The sequence below is a fragment of the Oncorhynchus keta genome, unplaced genomic scaffold (assembly GCF_023373465.1).
Source record: "Oncorhynchus keta strain PuntledgeMale-10-30-2019 unplaced genomic scaffold, Oket_V2 Un_contig_2577_pilon_pilon, whole genome shotgun sequence".
Classification (NCBI taxonomy): domain Eukaryota; kingdom Metazoa; phylum Chordata; class Actinopteri; order Salmoniformes; family Salmonidae; genus Oncorhynchus; species Oncorhynchus keta.
The window spans coordinates 82,501-96,400 of NW_026284622.1; the positions used below are offsets into that span (position 1 = coordinate 82,501).

Here is a 13,900-nt window from a genome sequence, read left to right on the forward strand (position 1 = left end):
GGACTAGGGAACTGTTTAGTCAAACAAGGGAACTGTTGAGTCGGACTAGGGAACTGTTTAGACAAACAAGGGAACTGTTGAGTCGAACAAGGGAACTGTTTAGTCAAACAAGGGAACTGTTGAGTCGGACTAGGGAACTGTTGAGTCAAACAAGGGAACTGTTTAGTCGGACTAGGGAACTGTCTAGTCAAATAAGGGAACTGTTGAGTCGGACTAGGGAACTGTTTGGTCAAACAAGGGAACTGTTTAGTCGGACTAGGGAACTGTTGAGTCAAGTCGAACACGGGAACTGTTTAATCGGACAAGGGAAATGTTTAGTCGGACAAGGGAACTGTTTATTATAACAAGGGAAGTGTTTAGTCGAACACGGGAACTGTTTAGTCAAACAAGGGAACTGTTTAGTCAAACAAGGGAACTGTTTAGTCGAACAAGGGAACTGTTTAGTCAAACAAGGGAACTGTTGAGTCGGACTAGGGAACTGTTTAGTCGAACACGGGAACTGTTTAGTCAAACACGGGAACTGTTTAGTCAAACAAGGGAACTGTTGAGTCAAACAAGGGAACTGTTTAGTCGAACAAGGGAACTGTTTAGTCAAACAAGGGAACTGTTTAGTCAAACAAGGGAACTGTTTAGTCGAACACGGGAACTGTTGAGTCAAACAAGGGAACTGTTGAGTCAAACAAGGGAACTGTTGAGTCAAACAAGGGAACTGTTTAGTCAAACAAGGGAACTGTTGAGTCAAACAAGGGAACTGTTGAGTCAAACAAGGGAACTGTTGAGTCAAACAAGGGAACTGTTTAGTCAAACAAGGGAACTGTTTAGTCGAACAAGGGAACTGTTTAGTCAAACAAGGGAACTGTTTAGTCAAGTCAAACAAGGGAACTGTTTAGTCGGACTAGGGAACTGTTTAGTCAAACAAGGGAACTGTTTAGTCGGACTAGGGAACTGTTTAGTCAAACAAGGGAACTGTTGAGTCGAACAAGGGAACTGTTTAGTCAAACAAGGGAACTGTTGAGTCGGACTAGGGAACTGTTGAGTCAAACAAGGGAACTGTTGAGTCAGACTAGGGAACTGTCTAGTCAAATAAGGGAACTGTTGAGTCGGACTAGGGAACTGTTTGGTCAAACAAGGGAACTGTTTAGTCGGACTAGGGAACTGTTGAGTCAAGTCGAACACGGGAACTGTTTAATCGGACAAGGGAAATGTTTAGTCGGACAAGGGAACTGTTTATTATAACAAGGGAAGTGTTTAGTCGAACACGGGAACTGTTTAGTCAAACAAGGGAACTGTTTAGTCAAACAAGGGAACTGTTTAGTCGAACAAGGGAACTGTTTAGTCAAACAAGGGAACTGTTGAGTCGGACTAGGGAACTGTTTAGTCGAACACGGGAACTGTTTAGTCAAACAAGGGAACTGTTTAGTCAAACAAGGGAACTGTTGAGTCGGACAAGGGAACTGTTTAGTCGGACAAGGGAACTGTTTAGTGGGACAAGGGAACTGTTTAGTCAAACAAGGGAACTGTTTAGTCGAACAAGGGAACTGTTGAGTCAAACAAGGGAACTGTTGAGTCAAACAAGGGAACTGTTGAGTCGAACAAGGGAACTGTTTAGTCAAACAAGGGAACTGTTGAGTCAAACAAGGGAACTGTTGAGTCAAACAAGGGAACTGTTGAGTCAAACAAGGGAACTGTTTAGTCAAACAAGGGAACTGTTTAGTCGAACAAGGGAACTGTTGAGTCGAACAAGGGAACTGTTTAGTCAAACAAGGGAACTGTTGAGTCGGACTAGGGAACTGTTTAGTCAAACAAGGGAACTGTTGAGTCGGACTAGGGAACTGTTTAGACAAACAAGGGAACTGTTGAGTCGAACAAGGGAACTGTTTAGTCAAACAAGGGAACTGTTGAGTCGGACTAGGGAACTGTTGAGTCAAACAAGGGAACTGTTTAGTCGGACTAGGGAACTGTTTAGTCAAACAAGGGAACTGTTGAGTCAGACTAGGGAACTGTTTAGTCAAACAAGGGAACTGTTTAGTCGGACTAGGGAACTGTTTAGTCAAACAAGGGAACTGTTTAGTCAAACAAGGGAACTGTTTAGTCAAACAAGGGAACTGTTTAGTCAAACAAGGGAACTGTTGAGTCGAACAAGGGAACTGTTTAGTCGAACAAGGGAACTGTTTAGTCAAACAAGGGAACTGTTTAGTCAAACAAGGGAACTGTTGAGTCGAACAAGGGAACTGTTTAGTCAAACAAGGGAACTGTTTAGTCGAACAAGGGAACTGTTTAGTCGGACTAGGGAACTGTTTAGTCAAACAAGGGAACTGTTTAGTCGGACTAGGGAACTGTTTAGTCAAACAAGGGAACTGTTTAGTCGAACAAGGGAACTGTTGAGTCGGACTAGGGAACTGTTTAGTCAAACAAGGAAACTGTTTAGTCGAACAAGGGAACTGTTTAGTCGGACTAGGGAACTGTCTAGTCAAACAAGGGAACTGTTTAGTCAAACAAGGGAACTGTTTAGTCAAACAAGGGAACTGTTGAGTCGAACAAGGGAACTGTTGAGTCGGACTAGGGAACTGTTTAGTCAAACAAGGGAACTGTTGAGTCGAACAAGGGAACTGTTGAGTCGGACTAGGGAACTGTTTAGTCAAACAAGGGAACTGTTTAGTCGGACTAGGGAACTGTTTAGTCAAACAAGGGAACTGTTTAGTCGAACACGGGAACTGTTGAGTCGGACTAGGGAACTGTTTAGTCAAACAAGGGAACTGTTTAGTCAAACAAGGGAACTGTTTAGTCAAACAAGGGAACTGTTGAGTCAAACAAGGGAACTGTTTAGTCGGACTAGGGAACTGTTTAGTCAAACAAGGGAACTGTTTAGTCGAACAAGGGAACTGTTGAGTCGAACAAGGGAACTGTTTAGTCAAACAAGGGAACTGTTGAGTCGGACTAGGGAACTGTTTAGTCAAACAAGGGAACTGTTGAGTCGGACTAGGGAACTGTTTAGTCAAACAAGGGAACTGTTTAGTCGAACAAGGGAACTGTTTAGACAAACAAGGGAACTGTTGAGTCGAACAAGGGAACTGTTTAGTCAAACAAGGGAACTGTTGAGTCGGACTAGGGAACTGTTGAGTCAAACAAGGGAACTGTTTAGTCGGACTAGGGAACTGTCTAGTCAAACAAGGGAACTGTTGAGTCGGACTAGGGAACTGTTTAGTCAAACAAGGGAACTGTTTAGTCAAACAAGGGAACTGTTTAGTCGAACAAGGGAACTGTTGAGTCGGACTAGGGAACTGTTTAGTCAAAAAAGGGAACTGTTTAGTCAAACAAGGGAACTGTTGAGTCGAACAAGGGAACTGTTGAGTCGAACAAGGGAACTGTTTAGTCAAACAAGGGAACTGTTTAGTCAAACAAGGGAACTGTTTAGTCAAACAAGGGAACTGTTTAGTCGAACAAGGGAACTGTTGAGTCGAACAAGGGAACTGTTTAGTCAAACAAGGGAACTGTTGAGTCGGACTAGGGAACTGTTTAGTCAAACAAGGGAACTGTTGAGTCGGACTAGGGAACTGTTTAGACAAACAAGGGAACTGTTTAGTCAAACAATGGAACTGTTTAGTCAAACAAGGGAACTGTTGAGTCGGACTAGGGAACTGTTGAGTCAAACAAGGGAACTGTTTAGTCGGACTAGGGAACTGTCTAGTCAAACAAGGGAACTGTTGAGTCGGACTAGGGAACTGTTTAGTCAAACAAGGGAACTGTTTAGTCGGACTAGGGAACTGTTGAGTCAAACAAGGGAACTGTTTAGTCGGACTAGGGAACTGTCTAGTCAAACAAGGGAACTGTTGAGTCGGACTAGGGAACTGTTTAGTCAAACAAGGGAACTGTTTAGTCGGACTAGGGAACTGTTTAGTCAAACAAGGGAACTGTTTAGTCGAACAAGGGAACTGTTGAGTCGGACTAGGGAACTGTTTAGTCAAACAAGGAAACTGTTTAGTCGAACAAGGGAACTGTTTAGTCGGACTAGGGAACTGTCTAGTCAAACAAGGGAACTGTTTAGTCAAACAAGGGAACTGTTTAGTCAAACAAGGGAACTGTTTAGTCGAACAAGGGAACTGTTTAGTCGGACTAGGGAACTGTTTAGTCAAACAAGGGAACTGTTTAGTCGAACACGGGAACTGTTTAGTCGAACAAGGGAACTGTTTAGTCGAACACGGGAACTGTTGAGTCGGACTAGGGAACTGTTTAGTCAAACAAGGGAACTGTTGAGTCGAACAAGGGAACTGTTGAGTCGAACAAGGGAACTGTTTAGTCAAACAAGGGAACTGTTTAGTCAAACAAGGGAACTGTTTAGTCAAACAAGGGAACTGTTTAGTCGAACAAGGGAACTGTTGAGTCGAACAAGGGAACTGTTTAGTCAAACAAGGGAACTGTTGAGTCGGACTAGGGAACTGTTTAGTCAAACAAGGGAACTGTTGAGTCGGACTAGGGAACTGTTTAGACAAACAAGGGAACTGTTGAGTCGAACAAGGGAACTGTTTAGTCAAACAAGGGAACTGTTGAGTCGGACTAGGGAACTGTTGAGTCAAACAAGGGAACTGTTTAGTCGGACTAGGGAACTGTCTAGTCAAACAAGGGAACTGTTGAGTCGGACTAGGGAACTGTTTAGTCAAACAAGGGAACTGTTTAGTCGGACTAGGGAACTGTTTAGTCAAACAAGGGAACTGTTTAGTCAAACAAGGGAACTGTTTAGTCAAACAAGGGAACTGTTTAGTCGAACACGGGAACTGTTGAGTCGGACTAGGGAACTGTTTAGTCAAACAAGGGAACTGTTTAGTCAAACAAGGGAACTGTTTAGTCAAACAAGGGAACTGTTGAGTCGAACAAGGGAACTGTTGAGTCGGACTAGGGAACTGTTTAGTCAAACAAGGGAACTGTTGAGTCGAACAAGGGAACTGTTGAGTCGGACTAGGGAACTGTTTAGTCAAACAAGGGAACTGTTTAGTCGGACTAGGGAACTGTTTAGTCAAACAAGGGAACTGTTTAGTCGAACACGGGAACTGTTGAGTCGGACTAGGGAACTGTTTAGTCAAACAAGGGAACTGTTTAGTCAAACAAGGGAACTGTTTAGTCAAACAAGGGAACTGTTGAGTCAAACAAGGGAACTGTTTAGTCGGACTAGGGAACTGTTTAGTCAAACAAGGGAACTGTTTAGTCGAACAAGGGAACTGTTGAGTCGAACAAGGGAACTGTTTAGTCAAACAAGGGAACTGTTGAGTCGGACTAGGGAACTGTTTAGTCAAACAAGGGAACTGTTGAGTCGGACTAGGGAACTGTTTAGTCAAACAAGGGAACTGTTTAGTCGAACAAGGGAACTGTTTAGACAAACAAGGGAATTGTTGAGTCGAACAAGGGAACTGTTTAGTCAAACAAGGGAACTGTTGAGTCGGACTAGGGAACTGTTGAGTCAAACAAGGGAACTGTTTAGTCGGACTAGGGAACTGTCTAGTCAAACAAGGGAACTGTTGAGTCGGACTAGGGAACTGTTTAGTCAAACAAGGGAACTGTTTAGTCAAACAAGGGAACTGTTTAGTCGAACAAGGGAACTGTTGAGTCGGACTAGGGAACTGTTTAGTCAAAAAAGGGAACTGTTTAGTCAAACAAGGGAACTGTTGAGTCAAACAAGGGAACTGTTGAGTCGAACAAGGGAACTGTTTAGTCAAACAAGGGAACTGTTTAGTCAAACAAGGGAACTGTTTAGTCAAACAAGGGAACTGTTTAGTCGAACAAGGGAACTGTTGAGTCGAACAAGGGAACTGTTTAGTCAAACAAGGGAACTGTTGAGTCGGACTAGGGAACTGTTTAGTCAAACAAGGGAACTGTTGAGTCGGACTAGGGAACTGTTTAGACAAACAAGGGAACTGTTTAGTCAAACAATGGAACTGTTTAGTCAAACAAGGGAACTGTTGAGTCGGACTAGGGAACTGTTGAGTCAAACAAGGGAACTGTTTAGTCGGACTAGGGAACTGTCTAGTCAAACAAGGGAACTGTTGAGTCGGACTAGGGAACTGTTTAGTCAAACAAGGGAACTGTTTAGTCGGACTAGGGAACTGTTTAGTCAAACAAGGGAACTGTTTAGTCAAACAAGGGAACTGTTTAGTCGAACACGGGAACTGTTGAGTCGGACTAGGGAACTGTTTAGTCAAACAAGGGAACTGTTTAGTCAAACAAGGGAACTGTTTAGTCAAACAAGGGAACTGTTGAGTCGAACAAGGGAACTGTTGAGTCGGACTAGGGAACTGTTTAGTCAAACAAGGGAACTGTTTAGTCGAACAAGGGAACTGTTTAGTCAAACAAGGGAACTGTTGAGTCGGACTAGGGAACTGTTTAGTCAAACAAGGGAACTGTTGAGTCGGACTAGGGAACTGTTTAGTCAAACAAGGGAACTGTTTAGTCGAACAAGGGAACTGTTGAGTCGAACAAGGGAACTGTTTAGTCAAACAAGGGAACTGTTGAGTCGGACTAGGGAACTGTTGAGTCAAACAAGGGAACTGTTTAGTCAAACAAGGGAACTGTTGAGTCGGACTAGGGAACTGTTTAGTCAAACAAGGGAACTGTTTAGTCGAACAAGGGAACTGTTTAGACAAACAAGGGAACTGTTTAGTCAAACAAGGGAACTGTTGAGTCGAACAAGGGAACTGTTGAGTCGAACAAGGGAACTGTTTAGTCAAACAAGGGAACTGTTTAGTCGGACTAGGGAACTGTCTAGTCAAACAAGGGAACTGTTGAGTCGGACTAGGGAACTGTTTAGTCAAACAAGGGAACTGTTTAGTCGGACTAGGGAAATGTTTAGTCAAACAAGGGAACTGTTTAGTCGAACAAGGGAACTGTTGAGTCGGACTAGGGAACTGTTTAGTCAAACAAGGGAACTGTTTAGTCGAACAAGGGAACTGTTTAGTCGGACTAGGGAACTGTCTAGTCAAACAAGGGAACTGTTTAGTCAAACAAGGGAACTGTTTAGTCAAACAAGGGAACTGTTTAGTCAAACAAGGGAACTGTTTAGTCGGACTAGGGAACTGTTTAGTCAAACAAGGGAACTGTTTAGTCGAACACGGGAACTGTTTAGTCGAACAAGGGAACTGTTTAGTCGAACACGGGAACTGTTGAGTCGGACTAGGGAACTGTTTAGTCAAACAAGGGAACTGTTGAGTCGAACAAGGGAACTGTTGAGTCGAACAAGGGAACTGTTTAGTCAAACAAGGGAACTGTTTAGTCAAACAAGGGAACTGTTTAGTCAAACAAGGGAACTGTTTAGTCGAACAAGGGAACTGTTGAGTCGAACAAGGGAACTGTTTAGTCAAACAAGGGAACTGTTCAGTCGGACTAGGGAACTGTTTAGTCAAACAAGGGAACTGTTGAGTCGGACTAGGGAACTGTTTAGACAAACAAGGGAACTGTTGAGTCGAACAAGGGAACTGTTTAGTCAAACAAGGGAACTGTTGAGTCGGACTAGGGAACTGTTGAGTCAAACAAGGGAACTGTTTAGTCGGACTAGGGAACTGTCTAGTCAAACAAGGGAACTGTTGAGTCGGACTAGGGAACTGTTTAGTCAAACAAGGGAACTGTTTAGTCGGACTAGGGAACTGTTTAGTCAAACAAGGGAACTGTTTAGTCAAACAAGGGAACTGTTTAGTCAAACAAGGGAACTGTTTAGTCGAACACGGGAACTGTTGAGTCGGACTAGGGAACTGTTTAGTCAAACAAGGGAACTGTTTAGTCAAACAAGGGAATTGTTTAGTCAAACAAGGGAACTGTTGAGTCGAACAAGGGAACTGTTGAGTCGGACTAGGGAACTGTTTAGTCAAACAAGGGAACTGTTGAGTCGAACAAGGGAACTGTTGAGTCGGACTAGGGAACTGTTTAGTCAAACAAGGGAACTGTTTAGTCGGACTAGGGAACTGTTTAGTCAAACAAGGGAACTGTTTAGTCGAACACGGGAACTGTTGAGTCGGACTAGGGAACTGTTTAGTCAAACAAGGGAACTGTTTAGTCAAACAAGGGAACTGTTTAGTCAAACAAGGGAACTGTTGAGTCAAACAAGGGAACTGTTTAGTCGGACTAGGGAACTGTTTAGTCAAACAAGGGAACTGTTTAGTCGAACAAGGGAACTGTTGAGTCGAACAAGGGAACTGTTTAGTCAAACAAGGGAACTGTTGAGTCGGACTAGGGAACTGTTTAGTCAAACAAGGGAACTGTTGAGTCGGACTAGGGAACTGTTTAGTCAAACAAGGGAACTGTTTAGTCGAACAAGGGAACTGTTTAGACAAACAAGGGAACTGTTTAGTCAAACAAGGGAACTGTTGAGTCGAACAAGGGAACTGTTGAGTCGAACAAGGGAACTGTTTAATCAAACAAGGGAACTGTTGAGTCGGACTAGGGAACTGTTGAGTCAAACAAGGGAACTGTTTAGTCGGACTAGGGAACTGTCTAGTCAAACAAGGGAACTGTTGAGTCGGACTAGGGAACTGTTTAGTCAAACAAGGGAACTGTTTAGTCGGACTAGGGAACTGTTTAGTCAAACAAGGGAACTGTTTAGTCGAACAAGGGAACTGTTGAGTCGGACTAGGGAACTGTTTAGTCAAACAAGGGAACTGTTTAGTCAAACAAGGGAACTGTTGAGTCGAACAAGGGAACTGTTGAGTCGAACAAGGGAACTGTTTAGTCAAACAAGGGAACTGTTTAGTCAAACAAGGGAACTGTTTAGTCAAACAAGGGAACTGTTGAGTCGGACTAGGGAACTGTTTAGTCAAACAAGGGAACTGTTGAGTCGGACTAGGGAACTGTTTAGACAAACAAGGGAACTGTTGAGTCGAACAAGGGAACTGTTTAGTCAAACAAGGGAACTGTTGAGTCGGACTAGGGAACTGTTGAGTCAAACAAGGGAACTGTTTAGTCGGACTAGGGAACTGTCTAGTCAAACAAGGGAACTGTTGAGTCGGACTAGGGAACTGTTTAGTCAAACAAGGGAACTGTTTAGTCGGACTAGGGAACTGTTTAGTCAAACAAGGGAACTGTTTAGTCAAACAAGGGAACTGTTTAGTCAAACAAGGGAACTGTTGAGTCGAACAAGGGAACTGTTGAGTCGGACTAGGGAACTGTTTAGTCAAACAAGGGAACTGTTGAGTCGAACAAGGGAACTGTTGAGTCGGACTAGGGAACTGTTTAGTCAAACAAGGGAACTGTTTAGTCGGACTAGGGAACTGTTTAGTCAAACAAGGGAACTGTTTAGTCGAACACGGGAACTGTTGAGTCGGACTAGGGAACTGTTTAGTCAAACAAGGGAACTGTTTAGTCAAACAAGGGAACTGTTTAGTCAAACAAGGGAACTGTTGAGTCAAACAAGGGAACTGTTTAGTCGGACTAGGGAACTGTTTAGTCAAACAAGGGAACTGTTTAGTCGAACAAGGGAACTGTTTAGTCAAACAAGGGAACTGTTGAGTCGGACTAGGGAACTGTTTAGTCAAACAAGGGAACTGTTGAGTCGGACTAGGGAACTGTTTAGTCAAACAAGGGAACTGTTTAGTCGAACAAGGGAACTGTTTAGACAAACAAGGGAACTGTTTAGTCAAACAAGGGAAATGTTGAGTCGAACAAGGGAACTGTTGAGTCGAACAAGGGAACTGTTTAGTCAAACAAGGGAACTGTTGAGTCGGACTAGGGAACTGTTGAGTCAAACAAGGGAACTGTTTAGTCGGACTAGGGAACTGTCTAGTCAAACAAGGGAACTGTTGAGTCGGACTAGGGAACTGTTTAGTCAAACAAGGGAACTGTTTAGTCGGACTAGGGAACTGTTTAGTCAAACAAGGGAACTGTTGAGTCGAACAAGGGAACTGTTGAGCCGGACTAGGGAACTGTTTAGTCAAACAAGGGAACTGTTTAGTCGGACTAGGGAACTGTTTAGTCAAACAAGGGAACTGTTTAGTCGAACACGGGAACTGTTGAGTCGGACTAGGGAACTGTTTAGTCAAACAAGGGAACTGTTTAGTCAAACAAGGGAACTGTTTAGTCAAACAAGGGAACTGTTGAGTCAAACAAGGGAACTGTTTAGTCGGACTAGGGAACTGTTTAGTCAAACAAGGGAACTGTTTAGTCGAACAAGGGAACTGTTTAGTCAAACAAGGGAACTGTTGAGTCGGACTAGGGAACTGTTTAGTCAAACAAGGGAACTGTTGAGTCGGACTAGGGAACTGTTTAGTCAAACAAGGGAACTGTTTAGTCGAACAAGGGAACTGTTTAGTCGGACTAGGGAACTGTCTAGTCAAACAAGGGAACTGTTTAGTCAAACAAGGGAACTGTTTAGTCAAACAAGGGAACTGTTTAGTCGAACAAGGGAACTGTTTAGTCGGACTAGGGAACTGTTTAGTCAAACAAGGGAACTGTTTAGTCGAACACGGGAACTGTTTAGTCGAACAAGGGAACTGTTTAGTCGAACACGGGAACTGTTGAGTCGGACTAGGGAACTGTTTAGTCAAACAAGGGAACTGTTGAGTCGAACAAGGGAACTGTTGAGTCGAACAAGGGAACTGTTTAGTCAAACAAGGGAACTGTTTAGTCAAACAAGGGAACTGTTTAGTCGAACAAGGGAACTGTTTAGTCAAACAAGGGAACTGTTTAGTATAACAAGGGAACTGTTGAGTCGAACAAGGGAACTGTTGAGTCAAACAAGGGAACTGTTTAGTCAAACAAGGGAACTGTTTAGTATAACAAGGGAACTGTTGAGTTAAACAAGGGAACTGTTGAGTCGAACAAGGGAACTGTTTAGTCAAACAAGGGAACTGTTTAGTCAAACAAGGGAACTGTTTAGTCAAACAAGGGAACTGTTTAGTATAACAAGGGAACTGTTGAGTCGAACAAGGGAACTGTTGAGTCGAACAAGGGAACTGTTTAGTCAAACAAGGGAACTGTTTAGTCAAACAAGGGAACTGTTTAGTATAACAAGGGAACTGTTGAGTCGAACAAGGGAACTGTTGAGTCAAACAAGGGAACTGTTTAGTCAAACAAGGGAACTGTTGAGTCGAACAAGGGAACTGTTGAGTCAAACAAGGGAACTGTTTAGTCAAACAAGGCAACTGTTGAGTCGAACAAGGGAACTGTTGAGTCAAACAAGGGAACTGTTTAGTCAAGTCAAACAAGGGAACTGTTTAGTCAAACAAGGGAACTGTTGAGTCGAACAAGGGAACTGTTTAGTCAAACAAGGGAACTGTTTAGTCAAACAAGGGAACTGTTGAGTCGAACAAGGGAACTGTTTAGTATAACAAGGGAACTGTTTAGTCAAACAAGGGAACTGTTTAGTCAAACAAGGGAACTGTTTAGTCAAACAAGGGAACTGTTTAGTCAAACAAGGGAACTGTTGAGTCGGACTAGGGAACTGTTGAGTCAAACAAGGGAACTGTTGAGTCGAACAAGGGAACTGTTTAGTCAAACAAGGGAACTGTTTAGTCAAACAAGGGAACTGTTGAGTCGAACAAGGGAACTGTTTAGTCCAACAAGGGAACTGTTGAGTCGAACAAGGGAACTGTTTAGTCAAACAAGGGAACTGTCAGTCTTGGTGTCTTTAACCTGTCTGTCTAATGGCTTGGGGGTAGAAGCTGTTCAGGGTCCTGTTGGTTCCAGACTTGGTGTCTTTAACCTGTCTGTCTAATGTCTTGGGGGTAGAAGCTGTTCAGGGTGCTGTTGGTTCCAGACTTGGTGTCTTTAACCTGTCTGTCTAATGTCTTGGGGGTAGAAGCTGTTCAGGGTCCTGTTGGTTCCAGACTTGGTGTCTTTAACCTGTCTGTCTAATGTCTTGGGGGTAGAAGCTGTTCAGGGTGCTGTTGGTTCCAGACTTGGTGTCTTTAACCTGTCTGTCTAATGTCTTGGGGGTAGAAGCTGTTCAGGGTCCTGTTGGTTCCAGACTTGGTGTCTTTAACCTGTCTGTCTAATGTCTTGGGGGTAGAAGCTGTTCAGGGTCCTGTTGGTTCCAGACTTGGTGTCTTTAACCTGTCTGTCTAATGTCTTGGGGGTAGAAGCTGTTCAGGGTCCTGTTGGTTCCAGACTTGGTGTCTTTAACCTGTCTGTCTAATGTCTTGGGGGTAGAAGCTGTTCAGGGTCCTGTTGGTTCCAGACTTGGTGTCTTTAACCTGTCTGTCTAATGTCTTGGGGTAGAAGCTGTTCAGGGTCCTGTTGGTTCCAGACTTGGTGTCTTTAACCTGTCTGTCTAATGTCTTGGGGGTAGAAGCTGTTCAGGGTCCTGTTGGTTCCAGACTTGGTGTCTTTAACCTGTCTGTCTAATGTCTTGGGGGTAGAAGCTGTTCAGGGTCCTGTTGGTTCCAGACTTGGTGTCTTTAACCTGTCTGTCTAATGTCTTGGGGTAGAAGCTGTTCAGGGTCCTGTTGGTTCCAGACTTGGTGTCTTTAACCTGTCTGTCTAATGTCTTGGGGGTAGAAGCTGTTCAGGGTCCTGTTGGTTCCAGACTTGGTGTCTTTAACCTGTCTGTCTAATGTCTTGGGGGTAGAAGCTGTTCAGGGTCCTGTTGGTTCCAGACTTGGTGTCTTTAACCTGTCTGTCTAATGGCTTGGGGGTAGAAGCTGTTCAGGGTCCTGTTGGTTCCAGACTTGGTGTCTTTAACCTGTCTGTCTAATGTCTTGGGGGTAGAAGCTGTTCAGGGTCCTGTTGGTTCCAGACTTGGTGTCTTTAACCTGTCTGTCTAATGTCTTGGGGGTAGAAGCTGTTCAGGGTCCTGTTGGTTCCAGACTTGGTGTCTTTAACCTGTCTGTCTAATGTCTTGGGGTAGAAGCTGTTCAGGGTCCTGTTGGTTCCAGACTTGGTGTCTTTAACCTGTCTGTCTAATGTCTTGGGGTAGAAGCTGTTCAGGGTCCTGTTGGTTCCAGACTTGGTGTCTTTAACCTGTCTGTCTAATGTCTTGGGGGTAGAAGCTGTTCAGGGTCCTGTTGGTTCCAGACTTGGTGTCTTTAACCTGTCTGTCTAATGTCTTGGGGTAGAAGCTGTTCAGGGTGCTGTTGGTTCCAGACTTGGTGTCTTTAACCTGTCTGTCTAATGTCTTGGGGGTAGAAGCTGTTCAGGGTCCTGTTGGTTCCAGACTTGGTGTCTTTAACCTGTCTGTCTAATGTCTTGGGGGTAGAAGCTGTTCAGGGTCCTGTTGGTTCCAGACTTGGTGTCTTTAACCTGTCTGTCTAATGTCTTGGGGGTAGAAGCTGTTCAGGGTCCTGTTGGTTCCAGACTTGGTGTCTTTAACCTGTCTGTCTAATGTCTTGGGGTAGAAGCTGTTCAGGGTCCTGTTGGTTCCAGACTTGGTGTCTTTAACCTGTCTGTCTAATGTCTTGGGGGTAGAAGCTGTTCAGGGTCCTGTTGGTTCCAGACTTGGTGTCTTTAACCTGTCTGTCTAATGTCTTGGGGTAGAAGCTGTTCAGGGTCCTGTTGGTTCCAGACTTGGTGTCTTTAACCTGTCTGTCTAATGGCTTGGGGTAGAAGCTGTTCAGGGTCCTGTTGGTTCCAGACTTGGTGTCTTTAACCTGTCTGTCTAATGTCTTGGGGGTAGAAGCTGTTCAGGGTCCTGTTGGTTCCAGACTTGGTGTCTTTAACCTGTCTGTCTAATGGCTTGGGGGTAGAAGCTGTTCAGGGTCCTGTTGGTTCCAGACTTGGTGTCTTTAACCTGTCTGTCTAATGTCTTGGGGGTAGAAGCTGTTCAGGGTCCTGTTGGTTCCAGACTTGGTGTCTTTAACCTGTCTGTCTAATGTCTTGGGGGTAGAAGCTGTTCAGGGTCCTGTTGGTTCCAGACTTGGTGTCTTTAACCTGTCTGTCTAATGGCTTGGGGGTAGAAGCTGTTCAGGGTCCTGTTGGTTCCAGACTTGGTGTC

General features: G+C 44.1%; 1 protein-coding gene across 1 annotated transcript in view; it reads left to right on the forward strand.

The window, feature by feature from the left end:
* The window catches only part of LOC127922463 (voltage-dependent T-type calcium channel subunit alpha-1H-like), a gene marked incomplete at its 5' end in the record, with an annotated part of 133,385 nt that overhangs the window by 64,404 nt on the left and 55,081 nt on the right, over positions 1 to 13,900 (forward strand).